Source organism: Silene latifolia, chromosome 1 (assembly GCF_048544455.1).
Source record: "Silene latifolia isolate original U9 population chromosome 1, ASM4854445v1, whole genome shotgun sequence".
NCBI lineage: Eukaryota > Viridiplantae > Streptophyta > Magnoliopsida > Caryophyllales > Caryophyllaceae > Silene > Silene latifolia.
In genome coordinates this window covers 108,594,740-108,617,112 of record NC_133526.1, presented here as the reverse complement: position 1 = coordinate 108,617,112, position 22,373 = coordinate 108,594,740, and positions in this window count along the sequence as shown.

Here is a 22,373-nt window from a genome sequence, read left to right as displayed (position 1 = left end):
TGTAGCCCCGGGTGGCCTTGATGGCGGGTACTGTCTGTTGACGGCCAAATTGTCGAAGTACCCGATCTGGGTAATGTAGATGGAACGCTCTAAGCTCAGTAAAGTGATATGCCGCAACCTATTGATGTCAGGTTGGCCCGTAACTGAAGGCAGCTGGAGCCAAGGAAGAGCCCAACGAACATGAGCTCCGGCGCCCGTAGTCAGTTCTTCACGCCATTGATCCACGCTTAGGCCCAATGTGCATTATAGTGAAGGAGATGTGAATCCTTGTACATGATATTTCTCGAGATTTGATGGTCGTCTAATTAGTCCGAGTCTTTCGAAAAGCCAATCTTGGCAACGAAAGATAGGTTTGTGAAGGAAAATGAATGAAAGCCCACTGAAAAGAAAGAAGGCGGTGGCAAAAAATAAACAAAACAAAAAAACTAAAAAACTAAAAAACAAAAAAAAAAAGAAAAAAAAAAAAGAAAAAAAAAAGAGAAAAAGAGAAAAATCAAAAAAGAAAAGAAATGAATACCTGCGCGCCTACGATTTGAAGAAGTCTAGCATCAGCGCGACAGGACGGAACCTCCATTCAATCTTCGAAGCAGTATAGATATAGCAAAACGAGCCCGAAGGCGCGCCGGCGATACACGTTTGGGATTGCGGGTTTATAGGCGGTTCGAAATCGATGCACTAGTACGAGTAAGTTTAATCGTTCTTCATCAATGATGTTACGGGCCTCTTCACGTGATAAGCCCATGTATGCGCGGTATTTTCTACCCCAATTCTGCTGAAAATCAGGAACTGCGGACTCTTGTGTGATTCTCCATCCTCCTAGGACGGTAAACTCTTCGGGAAGGGGAAAAATTTATCCTTCCGGAAATGCGAAGACATAGTGGGTAGGATCCCACGTTTTGAGGCACTCATCTAGAAATGCAATTTGGGACACGATTTGCTTAAGTGGAAGAATTTGTTGGATGCCAGCATCAATTAGGCCTTGCGTTTCTAGCTTTTTGAATTGCTCGGCCCATGCCTTCATGGCTTCGTATAGAGGACTCATGACTTGAGGGAATTTTGAGGAGAAGCTTTGGCAAAGAAAGAGAATTGAGAGATATGATTTTCTCTTAATCTTAATCCCCTTATTTAGGAAAAATAAGGGAGGTGGTCCAATTGAAATTAGAAAAGTTCTCCACATTAGAGTAAGGAAAGCTGTTGGATCGGCTTTAGGAAAGCTTTACATGGCTCCAAGGGCGGCCATGTGGGGCGATTTTTGGCAGTTTTGCTTCTCGCTTCGGAATTCGAATGTTTCCGCAGTGGGCTATATTTTTTGGAACGGATGGTTAGTTTACATTTCTACCCCCAACGAGTCGATGTCTGAATTAAAACTCGTACACACTTACGGATTTTATTTCTTTTTTGTTTGTAGGTAGCGGGCTATGCCCTACCCTTGATTTGATTACGGGTCAAAAACTCGAGTCGTGTCTGCCCATCCAATCCAAATTGTGAAATTGTGAAATTTCAAAAAAACATTTTTCAGAAATGTTTTCGAAATGTTGGACTTCGAAGAAGCTCCGTGTTTGCGGGTTATTTAACCCATTTCAAAGGATATGCAAAGATCGGGTGGTTAATCCCTTTCTTTTCAAATGTTTATGTTTTGGGCCGAATGCCCATCCATGATTTCAAAGTTTTGAAATGTCTCGGGAATTTACATATTATTGATTTGTTATGATATATGCATATATGCTCCAACTGGGGGCTCTAAAGTCGGGGACTTTAGAACCCATTGCAACTAGAGCTCTGAAGCTGTTGCTTCAGAGACCATTTTGAACAAGAGAGTTCTCTGCAAAGCAAGGTGATCCACGGCGGATTACAAAAGATGCAGATGAATCGCTCCACAGCGGAGCACAAATGGAAATTTACCCCGATAGGGTTACAGCTGATTTTGATATTCGATTTGGAAAAGGTAATGTTGTTCAAGTTTGGGCATCGACATGTTTTACTGTGACTCCGTTGAGTGATAGTACGAGAGATATATCTCCAATGTATAACGGCAACCTCCTTATGGAAAGCTCCGTTTTGGGCCGAGAGTTGCGGAGGCCGAGGCCATGTTTGTCGAACTATGATGCGGGTTTGATTCCGTCACAAACGGATACGTAAGGGCCTAAGGTTAAGCTCAGCCCAACTTTCATTCGAAATTAAAAGAGTTTCGTAAAAGTTTAGGCGTCCAGAACCGTGTTTCAAGTATGATCTCTTCATATGGCTAGCGAGCTTATGTACGTAAGTCTAATGGACTATAAACGACACGCGGAATCCTCACGTCAATAGAATTGGGGTATACTTTGACTTTTGCCCTGTCCAAGCCTCAGTCAAAGTGAGGGCTCTATAGATACCCGTATCAATCGATATTGGAATTCACAGAAATCCCGCAAGCCACCCGATGATGATAGGACACATGTATTCTCAAGTGACGTGCTCGTGACACGTATTCGTTACATGGATGTCAAGCAATTTTACGTCGACGATTTCTGTTAATTTAAAAGGTTATTTAAATTGACATTTTGGATGTTTTGAAATAAATGGTTATTTGTTTCGTTGCATTTTGTTTTAAAATTTATGGCATAAAAGTTTTTTATTTCATTTGTTTAAGATTTGATGATTTTCACATAAATGTAATTTATTTCATTCGATTGGAATTTAATTCGAGTTGCAAGCTTTTAGTTACGATTTATAGCTATAAATTGTTTTTAAAAGTTTTAATTTGGACTTTTGATTTTTGGTTTAAAAAATAAAAGGATGAGTTATTGTGACGGTTTTTATTTATCGTTTTATTAAATTCGAAGTTTCGAGTTTTTAAAGCGATGTTTTAAACCCGTTTTTAAGCGCTTTAAGGAGCGATTTTAAAGCACGATTTAGGCCGAGTTTTGGCACGAGAATCGAGTCAAATACCGACCCATTAACTTCCCCCACATTCCTTTGTTCGAACCCCAACATAAGCTGCCCAATACCCCTCCTTTAGCACACCCGAAACACGACACAAACAGCCCATCTCCACCACGGCCTACTCTATTTTGGCTGCAACCAAACCCGCACCAAACACCTCCAAAACCGTCTTCATTCTCACCTAACTCACTCACCTAGCCTAGCCCACATGTGAAGGAAATGTAGATTCATATACATACTTAACATACTCATATATGTCTAAATAATTTGTCATAAAATTAAAACGGATTTTATGCATGCAAACAATAATATAATAGAGGAGAAATCATGTCCTTACATTGAAGATTTCGGTTATATTGGGCACAAGAGAGATCACCTTTCTCTCTTGTTCTTGAGCTTTTCCTTTATGGATGAACAAGATCTAAGTATAAGATCTCTCCCCAAGCTTTATACCCAAGGCTTCTCTTAATTCAATTAATATTACAAATACTAGTATAATATTAATCAAGGTAGAAAATTGAACCAAAAATATTATTTAACACTTGAATATTTTCGGTATTATTGAGGGAGGAGAAGAGAGCTTTTTATCTCACTAGAAATCTCTATTTTTGATGATGGAATAGAATGAATAATAACTTACAACATTTTGTATATTATTAGGTAAAATTATAAGAAAAACAATGATGAATTTTTCTTCCCAAAACCGTGTAAGAGGAGAGGGAAAGGGAAGCCAATGCATGGACTTATTTGTCTTCACAATGCACCATAGCCTTGCATGGCTACTAAAGCAAAACAATCATTATGTTTAGCTACTAATTAAACAATTAATTAGCTTAAACCTCTTTCTATATTTCGGTCCATTTGGTAATATGGAATCCATATTATTTTTGTCAATTGTCTATATGTTACATGTCATATGTCACATATATTTGTTATGTATTTTTAACATATTAAAAATCAACGTATTAATAAAAATACGTCACATACAAAAATCGACTTAGTAATTTCATAATTACTTGTGCCAAAATATTTTACCATTTATAAATCACAACAGATTGTATTTATAACAATTCATTCAAATTTAATTGTTACATTAAACAATTTATTTCATCCGAGTAATTATACAATTTAATTACTCAGACCGTATCTCATTTAATCACATTTCAATATGATACGTAAATTTTACTTCCAAAATCGTCCGTCAATTTTCAAGTAATTTAATTAACTCGTAACATTATACGATTAATTAAATAATTAATTAAGAGTATTGCCCTTTAGGTATGACCTAGGGGGTCAACTGATCACCACCGTCACACGACAGTAATGTCAAACTCTAGTCACCTAATCATTACCGATATATGTTGACCAGTTAAGTAACAAAATTACTTCCCAATTGTATTCACTTTAATGAGACTTAAACATGTGATCATCATGATCAACAGTCGTGATCGCATTATTGTCGGAGGACACATATTCCAACAATCTCCCACTTGTCCTCGACAAGTGTGCGTCACCAATTCTCTTGTCCTATTACTATCTCCCACTCAATGCAAGGTGTCTTTCGGTCGTACTTGCAAGTGATCATATCGAGAGTGGTTTCCTCGATCCGGAGAATAAGCGATTGACCGGATTTATCCACTCGGATACCTTCCGAGCGTGGCCACGCATTTCCAGTTCATTACTCCTCGAGTGGCCCTGAGATATTGTTATAACCCTGACTAGGGGTGGACAATTCCTATCGCACTCATTCCCTTCGACTAGCCACAGCCATCATACCCAAAATATGCCCATTTGATCCCATTTACGAAGGTCGTAGTAACACAAATCAAAGTTAATCTGAAACTGTGCCATCTTAGGAGAATAGTCTTTAGTCAAAAGAATCGACTCATTTGAATACTATAGTAGCTCTCGCCACGACCAGGCTATATAAATTTGCCAGAACTCTATAAGCGGTCATTAGGCCCGACAAAAAGTTCCTAACAGTCTGCCTATGTGATCGACTAGTCATCTCACATGACTCTAGGGCACTTGAACTTGCCATCAATCGCATCACACTCTAGTTACTTTGAGACGTCACCTCATATAAGTAACTATGGGCAAAAACAATATTAATCCATGTTCACTTTAACGGGGTTCAATTGTCTCTTCAACCCGTTTGGACATAACAGTGTACAAGGTGAGTTAATAATAACTCAAACGACAAATGTCGACATCACACTCGGGTAGTCAATATCATACTACAACCTTGTGATGTATATCGTCAGTGAAAATACCTATTGATTGCAATAGAAGTTTAACATCCCATGTGTCCATGCGTTCAAACTTCTTACACTTGCAATCTCCTTCACATTCATGTTCTCTCTCATAGCATGAATCTTACCAAGTACACATCAAGGTTCATGACCTTGGTTCTGGTTCTTTAACTTGAAAGAATTTTCTTATCGACTATCACATAACGAATGAATTTGTGGTGAATAACATAACTTGTACCGATCAAGTATTTCATCCACACACAATGCACTAGGTGTATGTTTTGTAGAATCTTGTAACAATTTGTCAAGATCATTAGCTTAGTACTTCTCACAAGTCCTAGCTTAACTAGGAAAGATTATCTTAAATAACCTCTGATTCAACCAAGCATCTTTCCAAAACTTCTCATTTCTCTTTCTAGGCTTGAAAGATTTGGGATTCTCATAAATCCTCATTTGTGCTCGGATTTTCTACAGTATGTGCAACCTCTTAACACACAATGGAACATTCCGTCAATCACTGAAATCGCTCATCGGATTCTACTCGAGAATTCATGACGTTTCTATTATGGCTCACAAATCATTCATCATGCTCTTATGCATATGATTCATTATTGGACATGTACATGATTATTCTAATGGTGGAAACATTAGTTATTGATAATCATGAAATCAACTGTTCTTAGGTTCAATGATCTACCATGACTGCTAATGGTAATCCCATTTTCATTCATATGAATAACTTATGTGTATGTTGACACAATGTGTATCTCTTAATACTAATCCAACATCCCTCGATGTAGTTGGATTCATCATTGTCCATTTTCATCCAGAATTGAAAACTCAATTGCTTCTTTATGAAAGAAGGTATTAGCTCGTCATTCTTTAATGAGTGATGAGTCGTAAAAATTCAAAAGATGATAACTCCCACTAAATTCCATGTCTTCACATGAGATTTCCTAACTCCCACTCAATTCAACATATTTCGAAATTGACTTCTCAATCGAAATTTATTCAAGAATTGAAATATAAAATTGCTTTGCCAAGTTACTAGGATAAAACCATATATGTTCTCATCATATCCTTTCAAAATACCTATTTTGAAGTGGTCTCATCTTAACCTTACGGAAAAGATTTTAAATCTCCAACACACTCATGTCATAATGATGTGTAGCAATGTCATTATTCAAGTATAAACAATATCTAGAATACGTCTTTCACAAATACCCTTTTGGAAGGAGGTTTAACCATTTCATAGGGAGGTTTAAGCAATGACATTTGCGTGGTTGAAACTTTGGCCATTGAAGATATCGGTATATCAATTTTGTAACTCGATCATAACTAGTATGTTACTTTGATTCATTTAGGCTCTTAAGTAAATCTCATGGTTGAAACTATTGGTCAAATTGTTACATAAACTCAGTCCAAAACTTGTTGAGACTTTACATTAGTCATTTTCTTCCAAAACTTTCTTTTGATCTCCTCGTGTAGTTATCTTGAGAATATACTATTATGTTAACTACACTTGGTCTCTTTAGTCATATAGAATTAACTTGAGACCATAGATCTCATCTATTCGGCATACTATATAAATAGATATACCTTCATTCAAATCATTTTCTCTTGCGTAGATCTTCATGTACACAAGTACACAATTTTAATCTTGTCTTGTGTGTTGTGTCCTCATTTTTCTCCCACTCTATCTTTAGAATACACTAACCATTCAAAGATAGCATATGAGACACAAATTAATGATGTTGAATTATAAGGAGAACTACCTCATAGGTAGACCAATTGTTCTTGGTGATAGACTTTCCTTTAAGAGAGTTCATAGACTCAAAATCACTTTATAAATGATCATACACATGCCTTAAGCATGTGGACATATAATGAAACCCGTCATTATAATTGTCTATTAGATCACCTTTAAGTGAATAATCTTATGTTTCAAAACGCAAGCATTCAAAGATGAAATTTTAGAACATAAAGGATAAATGATAAAAACGGGTGACTTGGGTTGCAAACCAAGTCACCATCATCCAAAATACAAACCATTATCCAAAATACCTTTCCATGTCGAACACGGAAACTTAAAGTTCTAAAAATTCAAAACATAACTTAAAATAAGACAATGAAAAACAAAGCTCCACAAAAGCTATCCTTAGCTTCTCCATGGTTTCTCATGCTTGTTTTTCTTTTCCCTTGTCTTTGCTTGGTGGAGGCCCTATTTACAATAAAAAGGGAGATACATTATCACAACTTTGCATCATAATACCATAGTTGAATTTAGAAACATAAAAGAAGGTTAGTCATTTACCTACTGGAGTGATCTTTCCAGCTTTGATATCACCAAGGTATTTGGAACAATGTCTTTTCCAATGTCCCATGCCATTACAATAATGGCACTTATCAAGAGGACCCTTCTTGACTTTGGAGGTGCTAGCTTCACAAGACTTAGCTTTGGTGAATGTGGGAGCTTGCTTTTTACCCTTCTTTCCACTCTTCTTGAACTTCCCCTTACTCTTTGCGCTTATGTTAAGTACATCCTTGGGAGGGTTCACATTTAACCCCATGTCCCTCTCGGCTTGCACAAGTAACTTGTGCAACTCCTCAAGAGACACATCCTTGTCTTGCATGTTGAAATTCACCCGGAATTGCACATATGCCTTGACTTTGGACAAGGAGTGTAGAATCCTATCTACGATGAGTTCTTTAGGGATTTCAACCTTTTGAATTTTCAAGGTCTCGACAAGCTCCATGAGTTTGAGCACATGAGGGCTAACCTTTTAGCCCTCTTTGAAGTCGAGATCAAAGAATGCCGCGGCCGCCTCATATTGGACGATCCGCGGAGTTTGTGAAAACATGGTCACAAGTTTGGAGTAAATCTCATTTGCATTGCCCATTTTGAAGGCTCTCCTTTGGAGGTCCGCCTCCATCGCAAATATTAAGACATTTTTCATTGCGGCGGACTCCTTTTGGTAAGCCTCATATGCTTCCCTAGTGGCCGCGGTGGACCTAGTGGAGGGTTCGGGTGGAGAGGCCTCGGTAAGGTAACGAAGCTTGTCGTCACCTTCGGCGGCTAATTTGAGTTGGGCATCCCATTCGTTGAAATTTGACCCATTCTTTTCAAGTTTACATCGATCCATAAAGGATCGGAGCCAAGACGAACTAGCGAGTGGTGTAGCATTAGGAGTTGGTGTTGCCATTTGTTATGAAAAAGAAGTGGTCTACAAAACAAAATATAAGGAGTAAAACAATTGTCGTTTTAATAATACTCGTAAAAATGTATGATTTAAACAAGTTTTATGCATTTTTCTAGTGACCTCTACCCAACTAGAATAAATGATTCCAAGACCCAAATTCATATTAACTTAGGGCACGGTGTGCCGAAATACCCCTTATTAACATAACTTGGTGGATTAACCTTTTAATCGATTCTACTTTTAGAACTCTTGGTCGATGATGTTTACATTAATATTCATCTCTAGCCCGAAACACATCCGGAAATCGTCGTGAATACTTTCGTTGAGTACAACCCAAATTTCGAATAAATGTGTCCATAATCCAAACCCATATCAATTTAGGGCACGGTGTGCCGAAATACCCTTCATTAACATGAACTCGGTGGATAAACATTCATCACCCACTTCCCCTACGTAACAAGGTTTGTACCCCGGTGTGGCCGAGTGCACTCCCTCGCGAAATAGGTTTTCATGGTTTCTACTATTTGGTAAGGCTATGTCTCAATTGATTGTTTTAGCGAGAGGTCATGTCAAATTATTATCTATCACGTTTTAAGTGAACTAAAGCGGTGAACTACGATAATTATATTTGACACGGTCGATAAACTCGATAAAATAAGGATGCATGTTTTAGTTATGGTGATTTAGCGATGCATGTGACATAAAATAAAATGCAAGCATAAAGATAAAAAATCCTAGTATGTCCTTCCTAAAATAGAAAACTATTTGACTATTACAAATTCGGAAACCAACTCCATTGGTCCCTTGAACTTCGGTTGTGGCACGCATCTCGAGGTAACACCGTCTTTATGTATCGCCATTCTTGAAGAAATCCGTCTTTTGGAACTCCGGAATGAATAAAATTACATAATAAATTACATAATTTCCTATTATACATTTGTAACTAAAATAAAATAAATCTATTAAATTACAAAACGGTGATACGAGATCACAATAAAAATTACAACCGAATCGATATTCCCATACATTTCGGGAAATACCAATTAAAATCTAGGGCCATACTAAGTAAAAATTACATAATTCAAAAATTACATAAATTAAAATTATGACAATCATAAAGAAAATGCAGCATTATAATATGTATGAACATGCTCAATTTTTATGCTAAATCGCCTTTAAATAGCCAATATCATATATTACTCGGTTTTTACGGATTTGCGTGATTTCAACGTTTTATAATCACAAAAATTACATAAACTCATATTTATGCATAAGTTAATTACCCTAACCTCTTAGGACTCAAAATATAGTCTTCACTAATAATTTGACCATAATTAACTTTTATTTACAAAATTGTTCATAAATGGACCAAAAATTACAAAAATAAGCCATTAAACTTCAAATAAATCACAAAAAATTCCAAATAAATTCAAAATTCAAAATTTATATTCATGAACATTCTGGAAAAATCCATGACACTCATAATGTTCAAAATCTTTAGGTTAAAAATTTCGAAATTTTTCCGGAAAAACAATGTTGCGGTTTATTGATTTATAATAAAATAATCATAAAAAAATGGAAAAATTATTTTCATTAACTTTTCAATTTTAGATCTGAAAAATATAATAAAATGCAACATTAGACGTTTTTCCTAAGTCATAGATTATGTTCTATTAATTTTCCACTAATAATGTCACTATTTATGCTATTTTTCTTCAAAAATCCATAAATCATGCAAAAAGACTTCTTTATAGCCAATTATTTTACACACATCTTGTAAAATTGCATGTGACAACATATTAATTTTCTATAACCAGATTCGAAATTTAACTCATATTAACCTATTTTTCACCTAAATCCGAATTTAATAATGAAAAATTCATTTTTCGAGCATAACAAGTCCAAAAATTATGAAAATTTACAGGTTATCTCAAAATAATATATGTAACAACATATCCAAAAACCAAGTGAAAAATCGAAGTATAGCTAATTTTAGACCAAAAATGACATTTTTACTCATAAAATCACATTTAAATGCCATTATTGTAAATTATGAACAATAAAAATCCGAAAAATTAACCAAAATATCCTAAAACATTTTAGGACCAGAAATATTAACATGCATGTAATAATTTCGTGATATATCATAATAACACAAATTTTACAAGTTTTATTTGTTATTCATATAACTCGGAAAAACTTTTAACCAATTTGCATGCAAACAACCGTGGCTCTGATACCGATTGAAGGAAATGTAGATTCATATACATACTTAACATACTCATATATGTCTAAATAATTTGTCATAAAATTAAAACGGATTTTATGCATGCAAACAATAATATAATAGAGGAGAAATCATGTCCTTACATTGAAGATTTCGGTTATATTGGGCACAAGAGAGATCACCTTTCTCTCTTGTTCTTGAGCTTTTCCTTTATGGATGAACAAGATCTAAGTATAAGATCTCTCCCCAAGCTTTATACCCAAGGCTTCTCTTAATTCAATTAATATTACAAATACTAGTATAATATTAATCAAGGTAGAAAATTGAACCAAAAATATTGTTTAACACTTGAATATTTTCGGTATTATTGAGGGAGGAGAAGAGAGCTTTTTATCTCACTAGAAATCTCTATTTTTGATGATGGAATAGAATGAATAATAACTTACAACATTTTGTATATTATTAGGTAAAATTATAAGAAAAACAATGATGAATTTTTCTTCCCAAAACCGTGTAAGAGGAGAGGGAAAGGGAAGCCAATGCATGGACTTATTTGTCTTCACAATGCACCATAGGCTTGCATGGCTACTAAAGCAAAACAATCATTATGTTTAGCTACTAATTAAACAATTAATTAGCTTAAACCTCTTCCTATATTTCGGTCCATTTGGTAATATGGAATCCATATTATTTTTGTCAATTGTCTATATGTTACATGTCATATGTCACATATATTTGTTATGTATTTTTAACATATTAAAAATCAACGTATTAATAAAAATACGTCACATACAAAAATCGACTTAGTAATTTCATAATTACTTGTGCCAAAATATTTTACCATTTATAAATCACAACAGATTGTATTTATAACAATTCATTCAAATTTAATTGTTACATTAAACAATTTATTTCATCCGAGTAATTATACAATTTAATTACTCAGACCGTATCTCATTTAATCACATTTCAATATGATACGTAAATTTTACTTCCAAAATCGTCCGTCAATTTTCAAGTAATTTAATTAACTCGTAACATTATACGATTAATTAAATAACTAATTAAGAGTATTGCCCTTTAGGTATGACCTAGGGGGTCAACTGATCACCACCGTCACACGACAGTAATGTCAAACTCTAGTCGACCCAATCATTACCGATATATGTTGACCGGTTGTGATAACAAAATTACTTCCCAATTGTATTCACTTTAATGAGACTTAAACATGTGATCATCATGATCAACGTCGTGATCGCATTATTGTCGGAGGACACATATTCCAACAATCTCCCACTTGTCCTCGACAAGTGTGCGTCACCAATTCTCTTGTCCTATTACTATCTCCCACTCAATGCAAGGTGTCTTTCGGTCGTACTTGCAAGTGATCATATCGAGAGTGGTTTCCTCGATCCGGAGAATAAGCGATTGACCGGATTTATCCACTCGGATACCTTCCGAGCGTGGCCACGCATTTCGATTCATTACTCCTCGAGTGGCCCCGAGATATTGTTATAACCCTGACTAGGGGTGGACAATTCCTATCACACTCATTCCCTTCGACTAGCCACGACCATCATAACCCAAAATATGCCCATTTGACCCCATTTACGAAGGTCGTAGTAACACAAATCAAAGTTAATCGAAACTGTGCCATCTTAGGCAAATAGTCTTTAGTCAAAAGAATCGACTCATTTGAATACTATAGTAGCTCTCGCCACAACCAGGCTATATAAATTTGCCAGAACTCTATAAGCGGTCATTAGGCCCGACAAAAAGTTCCTAACAGTCTGCCTATGTGATCGACTAGTCATCTCACATGACTCTAGGGCACTTGAACTTGCCATCAATCGCATCACACTCTAGTTACTTCGAGACGTCACCTCATATAAGTAACTATGGGCAAAAACAATGTTAATCCATGTTCACTTTAACGGGGTTCAATTGTCTCTTCAACCCGTTTGGACATAACAGTGTACAAGGTGAGTTAATAATAACTCAAACGACAAATGTCGACATCACACTCGGGTAGTCAATATCATACTACAACCTTGTGATGTATATCGTCAGTGAAAATACCTATTGATTGCAATAGAAGTTTAACATCCCATGTGTCCATGCGTTCAAACTTCTTACACTTGCAATCTCCTTCACATTCATGTTCTCTCTCATAGCATGAATCTTACCAAGTACACATCAAGGTTCATGACCTTGGTTCTGGTTCTTTAACTTGAAAGAACTTTCTTATCGACTATCACATAACGAATGAATTTATGGTGAATAACATAACTTGTACCGATCAAGTATTTCATCCACACACAATGCACTAGGTGTATGTTTTGTAGAATCTTGTAACAATTTGTCAAGATCATTAGCTTAGTACTTCTCACAAGTCCTAGCTTAACTAGGAAAGATTATCTTGAATAACCTCTTATTCAACCAAGCATCTTTCCAAAACTTCTCATTTCTCTTTCTAGGCTTGAAAGATTTGGGATTCTCATAAATCCTCATTTGTGCTCGGATTTTCTACAGTATGTGCAACCTCTTAACACACAATGGAACATTCCGTCAATCACTGAAATCGCTCATCGGATTCTACTCGAGAATTCATGACGTTTCTATTATGGCTCACAAATCATTCATCATGCTCTTATGCATATGATTCATTATTGGACATGTACATGATTATTCTAATGGTGGAAACATTAGTTATTGATAATCATGAAATCAACTGTTCTTAGGTTCAATGATCTACCATGACTGCTAATGGTAATCCCATTTTCATTCATATGAATAACTTATGTGTATGTTGACACGATGTGTATCTCTTAATACTAATCCAACATCCCTCGATGTAGTTGGATTCATCATTGTCCATTTTCATCCAGAATTGAAAACTCAATTGCTTCTTTATGAAAGAAGGTATTAGCTCGTCATTCTTTAATGAGTGATGAGTCGTAAAAATTCAAAAGATGATAACTCCCACTAAATTCCATGTCTTCACATGAGATTTCCTAACTCCCACTCAATTCAACATATTTCGAAATTGACTTCTCAATCGAAATTTATTCAAGAATTGAAATATAAAATTGCTTTGCCAAGTTACTAGGATAAAACCATATATGTTCTCATCATATCCTTTCAAAATACCTATTTTGAAGTGGTCTCATCTTAACCTTACGGAAAAGATTTTAAATCTCCAACACACTCATGTCATAATGATGTGTAGCAATGTCATTATTCAAGTATAAACAATATCTAGAATACGTCTTTCACAAATACCCTTTTGGAAGGAGGTTTAACCATTTCATAGGGAGGTTTAAGCAATGACATTTGCGTGGTTGAAACTTTGACCATTGAAGATATCGGTATATCAATTTTGCAACTTGATCATAACTAGTATGTTACTTTGATTCATTTAGGCTCTTAAGTAAATCTCATGGTTGAAACTATTGGTCAAATTGTTACATAAACTCAGTCAAAAACTTGTTGAGACTTTACATTAGTCATTTTCTTCCAAAACTTTCTTTTGGTCTCCTCGTGTAGTTATCTTGAGAATATACTATTATGTTAACTACACTTGGTCTCTTCAGTCATATAGAATTAACTTGAGACCATAGATCTCATCTATTCGGCATACTATATAAATAGATATACCTTCATTCAAATCATTTTCTCTTGCGTAGATCTTCATGTACACAAGTACACAATTTTAATCTTGCCTTGTGTGTTGTGTCCTCATTTTTCTCCCACTCTATCTTTAGAATTCACTAACCATTCAAAGATAGCATATGAGACACAAATTAATGATGTTGAATTATAAGGAGAACTACCTCATAGGTAGACCAATTGTTCTTGGTGATAGACTTTCCTTTAAGAGAGTTCATAGACTCAAAATCACTTTATAAATGATCATACACATGCCTTAAGCATGTGGACATATAATGAAACCCGTCATTATAATTGTCTATTAGATCACCTTTAAGTGAACAATCTTATGTTTCAAAACGCAAGCATTCAAAGATGAAATTTTAGAACATAAAGGATAAATGATAAAAACGGGTGACTTGGGTTGCAAACCAAGTCACCATCATCCAAAATACAAACCATTATCCAAAATACCTTTCCATGTCGAACACGGAAACTGGGAATGGGCTGCCTCTATTTCCGCTAGGATGACCATATCAAAACAGTTGTGAACTTTGTTGAACAAGTCTTCCCCGCAAATAGGAACTTCCTTTATGAGCTTTAGATATTGCCTAACACCGTCAGGCTATATTTTATCTTGTGGCTTTGAGAAGCAATCCTTCAGGCCTTGCTTAAATGATGCCTGGCATGTCTTTCCCTCCTGGCTGGTACCTGTTGAGCTGTTTGGATTCTATATAGTGGGAGTCTTCTAGCCAGGCTTCGCTTTGGAGATCGTCTGTTTGTTCATCTGATTAGGCGGGACAATTCTAGACCCAACAATTGCCCCTTATCTTCTTATTCCCAGTGGATGTGGCCAGGGATAAGGAGATAAAAAGTTCAGGTCAGGCGAAAAGTATAGGGATATTTTACCGGAAAAGAGTTTGTGTTTGCTTCAATTTCTATAACGGCTAGTTTGCCATAAATAGGGTACATTCACAAAACCCTAGGAGAGTCATGATTAGGTTTGTCCACTTGCATTTGCCCGTTTTTTTTGCGGCTATAAATACCTTGTTCCGTTTGTCTTTGCCTCCATATTCTCATTCTTCAATCTTTCCTTTCTTTCTCTAGAATTCTCTTTGCAATTTCTTGTTTTCTTCTAAAAAAAATCAATCTTCAATTTTAAATCTAAAAAATGGCTGGGGGAGAAGAAAGACGGCCGCATCCAAGGCTACTGCTGAGGTTGAGAAAACTCCTGTTGTTGTTGATGTTCCTGAAATCATCCCTAAGGATGAAGTTGTGGAGATAACCACTCCTCCGGAAATTCAATCTATGTCACACAGGGGAGTCACCTATGCCCCTGTCAAGGCTTTGTCTACCTCTTTTCCTGAGGCTAATCAGTTGAAGCCAACCTTTGAACACTATTTAAAGGGCAGGGATCTTCTTCCTACTGAAGCTGATGTTTGGATCCCTGAAGGTGGTCCAGTCAGGGCTAATTGGGGTAGTCCAGGCTGGTTTTGTATTTTTGAGTTGGCGTTCAAGGAAGGATGTCAGCTTCCACTTTCTTCGTTCATGGCTAAGGTTATCCGGGCTATCAGGGTCCCTACATTTCAACTTATGCCCATGGTTTGGAAGATCGTTCACTCAGTTGATCAAATGTATGCTAAACATAAGTTGGTCATCACTCTAGAAGATTTTAAAAATGTTTTATTATTTGATGAGTCACTCTACTGGTTGTTTTAATCTTCAAGTTAGGTCGAGAATGGCTCATTTGATCACCAACTTTGATTCAGGGGATAATAAGGGAGGGGCGCAAACTTATATGTTTATCAGGGATGACTCAATTGCTCCTTATCTGGATTATCTTAGTTATCCTGCTATTAAGGGAGGTAATTTCTTCTTCCTGTACTAAATTTTGGTTAGGGATGATTTATTTTGGTTTTTTTTTTTAAATATACTTACTTGATTTTGTCCTTGTAGTGGCTGACTGGGCAAATGATCCTGACGCTGAGGGATCGGCTCACCGGATTGCTGCTTTCATAGCGCTGCCTGAAGAGGAGAGGACATGGCCTGCCTGTCTGGGGCAGGCACCTATGCCTCGCTTCAAGAAAGCCAAATGGAGCACCTATCAAACCTATGAAGGGTGCTAAAGCTTCAGGGGCTTCTTCATCAGGCAGTAAGTTTTATTACCTTTGCTTTGTGGGTTGTTTTTGCTTGGACCTATGTTTATATTGTTGATATAGAGCCTCATCGTGCAGCTATTAGAGCTTCTGCCAGGATTGCTAGCTTTGGATTATCCCTGGTTAAGGCAGGCGTTTCTCAAATTACTGGGGAGAAATCCCGGAGTAGTGAAGCTATAGGGAGCGATAGTGCTTTGAAGGTTCAGGCACCTGTTCAACAGGCTCAGTTGGTATCTCCTGTGGAAGTTATGGATGATGAGTCTGGTCGTGCTGAAAAGAGGAAGAGGCCTGATGAGTCTTTAGAGGGGGTTGATGAGGTTAGGGGAGTCAGGGCCAGGCTTGATGAGGTCCAAATTGCCAAGGAGCAGATCCAGGCTCATTCTTTTCTGGTTGATGATCCTTTTTATAAGTACCAGGCTGAGGATTCTTCTGCTCGTGCTCTGGCTACCATGTATCATACCAGGGATTATGCTGCTAACCTGGTTGCTATGTTGCAGGAGGTAATGAGCATGCCTATCAAATTTGTTTTGGTTATATGTTTTTTGTTTTGGTTTATCTGATTGGTTGTCTTTTATTTGTAGAATGTGAACGACATGTTGAGGGGTGCCTGCCAGCTGGAATCTCTAAATGGTGTTAAGGATAGCTTGGATTGGGAGATGCAATGCCTGAAGAAGGATGCTGCATCTTTGAAGACAGATTTGGAAGTGGCTAAAATGGAGATTGAGTCTTTGAAAAAGGATAATGAGGCATGGAAGACACGGTTGGTGGTGGAGACATCAAAGCTGGGTTCTGCTTAGAGTGCCCTGAAATCTCTCCAGGCTAAGCTTGACATGGTTCAGGAGGAGTTAAAGGCTGAGAAGCAGGCAATGCAGGAGCAACTGAAAGTAAATGAGGAGTTGGCTGCTGAAAAGGACCTGGTGCAGCGTAGATACAAGGATGCTGCTCTTTACTTCTTTGGTAGGGGTCGTGTGGACGCTATAAAGGAGCCTATCAAAGTCAGGGCTTTCTAGAATCTTGACTAGGAAATGGCCGATCTTAATGCCACTTACCCAGAGCTTTGCAAATTGCATGCTGATGATGAGGCAGACTCTCCTCCATCCAAGGAAACGAGCGGCGACGTTGGTGATGAAGATGACCATGAGGAAGAAGATGAGGAGGAGCATGTTGATGAAGGGATTAGGTCTGCTACTACTTCCAAGGCAGGCTAGTTATTTTTGGTTTTTAGAGTAGTTATTTCTTATTTTGGCCCATCTAGGGGGGGATGTTCCCTGGACAAACAATTTTATTATCTTTTGAGAATGTTTTGTCCTACCCAGGAGGGATGTTCCCTGGGCAGTTTTTTTTGCCCTTGTATAATTTGAAGATATTTTTCTGTTTCCTTTGAATAGCCTGATTTGAATAACTTGTACCTGTAAAAAATGCATTTCGAAGTGTTTTGTTAGAAAGATGCCTGTCAGGAGGGCTTATGGCCCTCAATCCTTTTCAAGAAACGTTGTCTTTTTTGCCTGTCAGGAGGGCTTTTTAGTAAGAGGGGTGGTTGCCAGTCAGGAGGGCTTATGTCCCTCGGCCTGTCAGGAGGGCTTTAAAGACAAGTTGCCAGGTCTTTTCCACCGTCATTCTTGTCTTTTTAATTTTTTTGTTTGGGCTCAGTTTTTGTATGTGTTTTTTGGGTCAGGCAGGCAGGTGCCAATTTTTGTGAAGCATTTCTGGGATGCTGTTTAGGTAGGGTGGAGTGGCCCTCAATCCTGAACATTGTTTAAGCCTATGTGTAATGTATAATAAAAGGAAAAAATAAAAGGCGTAAAACAATTTTTCAGGATTCAATATAGCAAGAAAGATAGGCAGACATAATAGAGTTCGTAAAAATAAAGTAGGCAAGTATTTAGGTAGGCAAGTATTTAGGTAGGGTAGCAGGCAGTAGAACAACGTAGCATATTAAGGTCACATGCTTGTATTCGGGGGTTTTTCATGTAAGACTTTAGTCAGGCAAGATATAAAGTAAATGATTTTACCTGATGTGTATCATAGGATATTTGGGTTTAAACATGGAATAGCTTTAGGTGGGAAATGTTCCAGAATCTGGGGATCATTTCTCCATCCAGGGTTTGTAGTCTGTAGGCTCCCTGTCCTAATATTGAATCAATCAGGTATGGTCCTTCCCATGTAGGAGCTAGCTTGCCAGCATTTTTATCCTTGGTGTTAGGGAAGACTTTTCGTAGGACCAAGTCTTCTTCTTTGAACACACTGATGTTCACATTTTTATTGTAGCAAAGCTCTTTTGTTTTTTGGTAGGAGGCTATCCTGATCTTGGCTGCGTCTCTCAATTCTTCAGTCAAGGTCAGGCTGTCTTGTAATAGTGGCCTGTTTTCCTCTATGGTATTCAGGCTGCTTCTGGTGGTTGATGTATGGATTTCTGCTGGGATTACTGCTTCACAGCCATAGACCAGGGAGTATGGGGTTTGGCCTGTGGATGTCTTAGGTGTGGTCCTGTCAGCCCAGAGGACTAGTGGGAGTTCTTCAGCCCATCTGCCTTTCCTTCTTTTTAATTTTTTCTTCAGGCAACTGATTACCACTTTGTTGCTGGATACTGCTTGACCATTGGCTTTTGGGTAGCCTGGTGTGGAGGTTACCAGGCTGATATTCCATTGTGCACAGAAAGCCTTTGTCATTTTTCCCACGAACTGAGTACCATTGTCACAGATTACTTCTGAAGGGATGCCATATCTACATATGATGTTGTGTTTGATGAATGATATGACATCCTTCTCCTTGACTTGCTTGTATGAGTTTGCTTCTATCCATTTTGAAAAATAGTCGGTCTTGGTTAGCATGAAGACTTTCTATCCAGGGGCTTGAGGTAGCTTGCCTACAATGTCCATTCCCCATTTCATAAACGGCCAGGGAGCTGAAACGGAGTGTAGTAGCTCTGATGGTTGGTGGATGAAAGGGGAATGGATCTGGCAGGCTTTGCATTTGGAGCTATAAGCTATGCAATCAGCTCTGAGGGTTGGCCAAAAATAGCCTGTCTCTAGAACTTTGCTAGCCAGGCTTCTGCCACCTTTGTGATTTCCACAGTATCCATCGTGTATGTCCTCTATGCCTTGTTTAGCTTCATGAGGTTCCAGGCAACGCAGGTAAGGCCCAGCCTGTGACTTTTTAAACAACATGTTATTGATGATAGTATAGGTAGAAGCTTTGATCCTTAGAGCCCTTGCTTCATTCTTATCTTTTTGAAGTGTTCCCTGTAAGAACCAATCATAATATGGTTTGGTCCAACAATTTGTGACCTCATTGATGGGACAAGTTTGGTTAGGTTTTTCAATGGTTGGTTCTAGCAGCTGAACAATGGGTATTTTATCAAACACAGGAGGGCTGAAATTTGATCCCAGGCTGGCCAGGGCATCAGCCTGAGTGTTCAAGTCTCTTGGTATTTGATCAATGTCAAATGAACTAAACTTTTTGCAAAGGTTTTTGACGTAGTCTAAATAGAGAATCATTTTGGAATCCCTTGCAGCATATGTTCGTTTAACTTGATTGGAAATTAAAAGGGAGTCAGTTTTTACCTTGAGATTAGTCACACCAAGTTCTATACATACCTTGAGTCCAGCTATCAGGGCTTCATATTCAGCTTCATTGTTTGTTGCTTTGAACTCCCAACTAATAGCCTGCGCAATTAGGTCTCCCTGTGGTGATTTCAGTACTAAACCTAGACCAGTTCCTCTCATGTTTGTTGCTCCATCTACGTGTAAGGTCCATTCCTGGCCTGATTTACGGGTGTCTAGATGGTTGACCTCTTTTATGAAGTCTGGTTCTAGGTTGGGACTGAATTCAGCCACAAAGTCTGCTAATGCCTGAAATTTAATTGTTGTCCTAGGTTCTAAGGTTATATCATAAGTACTTAGTTGTACTGACTATTTTTCCATTCTGCCTAAGAGCTCAGGTTTTCTCAAGACAGATTTGATAGGCAGGTTGGTCCTGACAGTTATTGGGTGACTCTCAAAGTAGGGTCTAAGTTTAGTGCAGGATATAATTAAAGCAAGTACATATTTTTCAAGTAGACCATACCTTGTTTCTGCATCAAGGAGACTTTTACTTACATAGTAGAGAGGGTGTTGTTGGCCTTCAACTTCCTTGGTTAGGACTCCACTTACTGCCGTTTCAGTGACAGATAAGTAAACCGTCAGGGGTTCTCCTTTGTCTGGCTTGGCCAACAATGGAGGAGTAGTCATGTATACTTTTAGGTCCTCGAAGGCTGCTTCATGTTCAGGCAACCATTTTAATGACTTATTCTTCCTGAGGAGGTCATAGAAGGATCTGCATCTTTCTGATGATCTGGATATGAATCTGTTCAGGGCTACAACTCTTCCTGTTAACCTTTGGATATCTTTGACTAATTTGGGAGATTCTAATTCCAGGATAGCTATTATTTGTTCTGGGCTGGCTTCAATCCCTCTCTTTGTCACCATGTATCCAAGGAATTTGCCTGAAGAGACTCCAAAGTGGCATTTGGAAGGGTTGAGCTTCATATTGAATTCTTCCAGGATCTTGAAGGCTACTTCTAAATCTTTCACATGATCTTCAGCCTATTTTTATTTTACCACCACGTCATCAATATAGACTTCCAATGTATCCCTTATTTGGTCTTTGAATATCATGTTGACCAGGCGTTGGTAGGTTGCCCCTGCATTCTTTAGGCCAAAGGGCATTGCTGTGTAACAATATATGCCCCTTTTCGTGATGAATGCAGTATTTTCCTGGTCAGCTGGGTGCATCTTGATCTGGTTGAACCCACTTGAGGTATCCATAAATGTCAAGAGTTCATGCCCTGCTGTGGCATCTACCATTGCATCTATATGAGGAAGTGGGAATGGATCTTTTGGGCAGGCTTTGTTTAGGTCCGTGTAGTCTACATAGACTCTCCACTTGCCATTTTTCTTTTGTACCACGACCACGTTTTCTAGCCATTCAGGGTACATGACTTCTCTGATCATTCCCATATCTAGCAGTTTGTCTACCTCTTCATTAATAATAGAATTGCGTTCAGGGGCAAACTTCCTTCTTTTCTGTTGCACAGGCTTAAAAGATTTGTCAACATTGAGTTTATGGGTAATAATATTGGCGTGTATACCAGTCATATCAAAGTGGGACCAGGCAAAACATGAAGATTTTTTTTTAAGAATTCTTACTAGTTCTGGTCTAATATTGTCAGGGACATCAGATCCTACCAGTACATGCCTGTCAGGATACTCAGAGTCTAAAATTACTTGATCTGTTTCCATTTTGGTTTCTGCCACATAAGTGCTCCCTGACAGGGTACTGTAATTGCTAGGCGAGAGACTTACCTGTCTTGGAAAGCTTTAATGATTCAGTGTAACATTCCTGGGCAGACTTTTGTTCACCTTTAATGGTTGCTATTCCCCACTCTGTTGGTATATTGACACACTGGTGGTAAGTGGAAGGTATAGCTCTGACATTGTGTATCCATGGTCTGCCTATGATAGCATTGTAGGATGACATGCAATCCAGGACTCCAAATCTTTCATATAGGAGACTCCTTCCACATATGTCGGCAGGTATATTTCTCCTAGAGTGTTCTTTGTTTCTCCACTGAATCCTACCAGGACATTTGATTTCTTTATGATCTGGCTTTCATCAATTTTCATAGCTTTCAGGACGTCAAGCATGATCAGGTTGACTGAGCTGCCCCTATCTACTAAGACTCTTAGGACACGTGCAGTTCCTATTTGCATGGTAATGACCAGGCCATCATGATGTAGATCAGGGATTCCCTGCATGTCAGTATCACCAAAAGTAATCCGATGTAAATTTCTAGGTTTAAAGGGAGATTTCATTTTTGACTCCCTGGCTATTTTCTTTGTAGCAGAGCTGGTCAGGGCACAGATCTCAGATCCTCCATTGATGAATTTGACCTCATAGTTGGGTGGTGCTGGAGGTAGGTCTCATTGTG